This window comes from Notolepis coatsorum, assembly GCF_963971535.1.
Source record: "Notolepis coatsorum genome assembly, chromosome: 13".
NCBI lineage: Eukaryota > Metazoa > Chordata > Actinopteri > Aulopiformes > Paralepididae > Notolepis > Notolepis coatsorum.
Genome location: NC_140177.1, coordinates 9585984 through 9591290, shown reverse-complemented (window position 1 = coordinate 9591290; position 5307 = coordinate 9585984). Strand labels below are relative to the sequence as shown.

The window sequence follows — 5307 nt, the reverse complement described above, 5'->3', positions numbered from 1 at the left end:
AGAAAATCTAGTACATTTACAAACCAATGAGCTTCTAGATAGACACTAGAAAAGATATGCAGCCAGTATGAGCTTCTAGAGAGACAGTAGGATCTATCAAATATCAAATATCCACACGGGTCCTTCTGGGTTTAGATGTCCACGTTTATTTAGTAAGAATAAAAGAACAAAAGACAAAATGCACAATATTCAATGAATGGTCATTCTTCCTAAGCAAAGAGACGGAGCCGGTAATTTACTGTATTCTTATGGCATTTACACTTAAAGTAGAAAAACTAAAGTTATCTGTAAAATAGTTATAAAAAAGTTGAAATCCAAGGCAGCTCTACAAATATTAAAATGCCTTTATTTTATGGCTCACGTTATTTAGAGAATTTAAAATAAACAGACATGTTTCGGCTGCATAGGGCCTTCATCAGAGGAGAGACAGACCCAAATCCCACAGTAATGACCAAAATAACCAAAGGTGATCAAATACAAATACAATGGTTGCATATTGTTGTCCAACCTACCCAGAGTATGAAAATAAAGAGTTTGACTTCCCCACATGCAAAAGGAACAGAGGTATTGAAGATGGGAATCAAATATGTGAATATGCAAATATCCATAAACTGTGTCCCTCAGGACAATGATAGAGTGACTGAGTGAATGTAACTCCTAATGATCTCATCTTTCACAACTCAGCATCTTCAAGATCAATTTAAATCCAAAACCCTGGGTAGAGGAGCTGTGAATGTCACTGATCTCTACTTCAGCTCACAGAACTCAGCCTTCCCAGGGTAATATACGCAAAGTCCAGGATAGAGAGGCTGAGTGAATGTGGTGTTGACTCTGTGCAGGAGGGTCATGGTGTCAGAGACGCTGTAGAAGGACAGAGTACCTGCCCTGTGATCCAGGTACACTCCTATTCTGGAGGACCGGGGGCCCGGTACTGTTATGTAGTTGTAATTGTGCCAGAAGAGGTAATCACTTTGTGTGTACTGAGACTCTAAAGCCCAGGATTTAGAATTGTATCCAAATCCACAGTCCTCCCCAGTGCCTGTTCTACTAATGTCTTTGTAGGAGGCTGCTACAGAAACCCCTTCACTCCACTCCACCTCCCAGTAACAGTGTCCAGTCAGACCTTCTCTACCCAGAACCTGACACCATCCACTAAATCTTTCTGGGTGATTAGGATATGACTGCTTTAGCTGCATCCGTGTTGCTTTTCTGTTTCCCTCAGACAAAGACAGAAGTGTGTGTTGTGTTTGGGTCCAGTGTGATCTGAGAGGAATATTGTAAGAAGTCAGCTCTGGTCTTGTGCTCTGGTGGTGGCAGTAAAACATTAATAACTGCATTCACTGTTGTTGAGATTCTGGGCCACTGCTCTTTCAGAACGTCCTCTAGTTTGTCTCTCAGCTCAGACACGACCTCAGTCACATCTGCAAAGTACAGGAGAGGACGGACACTGATGCTGGGTGAGTCTGTAGACTCACTGGGACTGGAGAGGGGGGGGGGGTAACTCTGTAGAAAGTGGATGTGGTCCTCTGTGTGTGAGAGCTGCTCCAGCTCAGTGTCTCTCCTCCTCAGGTCCGCTATCTCCTGCTCCAGTCTCTTCTGCACTTCTTCAGCCTGAGTCACTGTGGTCCTCTGTTGGGCTCTGATGACCTTCTTCAGCTCAGAGCGCCTCGTCTCCAAGGAGCGTATCAGCTCAGTAAAGACTCTCCCACTGTCCTTCACTGCTTTATCAGCAGAGCGATTGAGAGAATCAACAGCCCGTTGGGCCTCTTTGAGTCGCTTCTCTCTCTCCTGGACTCTCTGGTGGACTTTCTGCTGACTCATGCCAAGCTCTTTCTGTCTCTCCGTCCTTTCTGCTGCAGCTGAGACTGTATCATGGCCTTTATGTTCATCCATGGAACATAAATAACAGATGCACTGCTGATCAGTACGACAGAAAACATCCAGAATCCTGTCATGACGAGAGCAGGTGTTCTCCTGAAGCCGTGTGGAGGCTTTGACCAGCTTGTGTTTCTTAAAGGTATCAGATTGATAGTGAGGCTGGAGGTGAGTTTCACAGTAAGAAGCCAGACATACCAGGCAGGACTTGAGGGCTTTCTGCTTTCTCCCAGTGCAGAAATCACAGGCCACGTGGGTCCAGCATAACAGTGATCAGGAGGAGCAGCTTGGAGTCCTGTCTTCATTAGTTGTTCTATCACTTCAGCCAGCATGTTGCTTTTCTTCAGAACAGGCCTCGGAGTAAAAGTCTCCCTGCACTGGGGACATGTGTAGATCCCCTTCTGATCACCGTGATCCCAGCAGTCTGTAATACAGCCCATACAGTAGCTGTGTCCACAGGGAATAGTTACCGGATCCTTCAGTACATCCAGACAGAGAGAACAGCAGAACTGGTCCCGGTACAGATCAACTCCTTGCTGCGCCATTGTATTCTACAAAGACAACGTTTTGTTTTCTCAGGAAGAGTGAACTCTGAACACGTATCGGGTATCGCGTGGGAGGTGCTTCCTGGTTGTAGAGTGAACTCTGAACACGTCACGGGGTGGGAGGTGCTTCCTGGTTATAGCTGCCCAGGGGAGGAGTCGCTTTAAAGAGGCAGTGTCTATTTTACTGTGATTCATAGATAGAATGATGAATGATGAATGAATGAAAACTTTATTTAACAGATTGCAGAATGGGTACAATACAGTACGGCTCAATACACACAATTGTTAAGGGGATGCAGACCAGAGAAAGACGTTTGTCTTGTTTACATCAGGGTCCCCCATTTTCATTTCATAGTGACATTTATGACATACACAACATACATGACATCATGACATTTATTATGACATAGGGACATACATGACATACAGGTATTTAGTACTGTTACATTTGTGACATATACGATATGCAAATATACAGTACTGTTACCCATAGATCCTGACAGAGTATATATAATGGGGAGGGGACTGTACATTAGGAGGGGGTGGGTGGGTGGGAGAGAAATATACATACGGTGGGGAGAGAATATATACATGCGGTGGAGAGGAGAGTGGAGACTGTCTATTAGGAAGGGGTGGGGGGGTTGGACATTTACGGTGGCCAGTTTCGAATTGCAGCCTTCCGTAGGTGCTCTTTAAGAGCGGTTTTGAATGGTGGGGTGGGGGAATGTACATTGGAGGGGGTTGGGTGGGTGGGGTGGGGGGTGATGGGTAGACGGGGTGGGGGTAACTGTACATTGGATTATCGACGAAACCTACTTGGTCCAAGAAAAGGGTCTTGTGTATTACTGGGTTTAAGTCAGTTGTTTATTTATTTATGTTTTACTGTTTGCATACGAGGTGGTCCGCAAATGTTCTTGATAACAATCTAGTGGTCCGCATAAAACAGAAGTTTGGGAACCACTGATATAGACGATCTCTAAATATGCGTTCTATGCTACGTATACAGTACTGCATATCTGTATGTCATGTCATAAATGTCATGATATATATCTGTATATCTGTATGTTGTGTATGTCATAAATGTCATTATGAATTGAAAATGGGGGACCCTGATGTAAACAAGACGAAAGTCTTTCTCTGGTCTGCCTCCTCTTAACAATTGTGTGTATTGAGCTGTACTGTATTGTACCCATTCTGCAATCTGTTAGTAAAATCTTCAATCAATGGCCTGGGCGGCCAGAGTATAACTGATATAATCCATTTCAGACAGAACGCATGCAATAAGTTATAATAATAATAATTATTATTATTATTGAAAAGTTCTGTATTTTTAAAGTCGTATTTGGGGGCAATTAACCAATGGTAAGCTTTTTTTTTATTAAATTTTTTGCGGGTAAGAATTTCTTATTTCGGTAAGAGTGCTCTCGACCACTCTTATAATTTGTTCTTGCCTGAGAAAAAAGCAACAATAAGAAAACTTTGCTGAATCCCAGGTAAGAACAAAGTAAGAGGAAATGCTAGTTAAGAACAAAATCTGTTCTTATATCGCTTCATGCATGAGGCCCATTGAATGGCAAAAGTGAATAAATAAAGTGAATACATAAACATGAAAGAAACATTTTAGAATACACATACCTGCAGTGCACACAATGAAAGGCAAAAGCACCACAAAAGACGGCATTACATTTGTTTCCAGTCCTGAGTCAAATCTGTCGACAAAGAACCATGAATGACTAACTGTATTTGATGGCAAATTTCACCCAAAACATCCAATTGTGCATAAAATTTACCCAAAACATTTGTAACAACAATACTGAGTCAACATTACTCAATTACTAACATAGAATTCTTATCTGAATATTTACAACATATGAATCCACAAAGTGCTACATGTTAATCAATATCGTTACCTCTTAGGTTGAGCGTTCTGGCGTGAAGTGACTTAGAACCGGGAAATTACTCTCTAGACTCTAGACAACAGTGATGCCAGTAACTAGTTACTCTAATCTGATTACTTTTTTCAGTAAATAGTAATCTAACTTGTTACTTTTTACAAGCCAGTAATCTGATTACAGTTACTTTTCCAAGTGGCTGTGCGTTACTATTTAGTTACTATCTCATAATGCTGATGATAAGAGAGCCAGGGGTACAGTCAGCTAGACCGGAGATGGGACGTCTCATGATGACCTGTCTGAGCAGCCAATCATGTTTTATGACATTATGCACTTTCAATAAAGCATTATTTAAAAAAAATAAAAACTGTTGTCATTCTTATGTTGTGGCAGCAGCAGGGGGACGACGACGACTTTGTAGCCTAGTTACTTTCAAAGTAACTAAGTTACTTTGATAATCAAGTAATCAGTAAAGTAACTAGATTACTTTTTAAAGGAGTAATCCGATTATTTTTACAAGTAATCTGTGGCATCACTGCTAGACAATGAGCTGGTCGAGTGAACCGGAAGCAAAGCTCTTGACCGTGAACTTTCTTAAAGTGACGGTTCATATAAAAGTGTCTTTGGTATAAATAAATCATAAACACAAGTGCAACCAACAGTATTCCTAACATTTGTAAACACAGGATTTGGTGACATTTCAATCCTACAAAATAATAAACAATGTACATTTAACACTTGTTACATTTACAAGAATGAGGTTGGGACATACAGGGTTGAACAGTACGTTAGTAAAGTTAAAAAAGCATACTAATGGAAGTATGTGAGTGCGGTGTTAGTCCAGAAACGGTAGAACTGTGTCCATTATATCAACGGCAAAGAACAGTTCTTATCAGGAAATTGCAGAGTGAAAAGATTGCACTTAAAATAACTGACATATTGCAAAGAAATTCTGGAGAAGTTTGTATGAAGAGTTTATTTTATTTTCTGAGAAC

General features: G+C 41.3%; 1 pseudogene across 1 annotated transcript; it reads right to left on the bottom strand.

Annotated features, from left to right (window-relative positions):
* Positions 1-746: 746 nt before the first annotated feature.
* Positions 747-2420, bottom strand: LOC311238895 (E3 ubiquitin/ISG15 ligase TRIM25-like; annotated as a pseudogene). The gene has a single exon. The product of its transcript is annotated as an E3 ubiquitin/ISG15 ligase TRIM25-like (transcript).
* Between the last annotated feature and the right edge of the window lie 2887 nt (positions 2421-5307).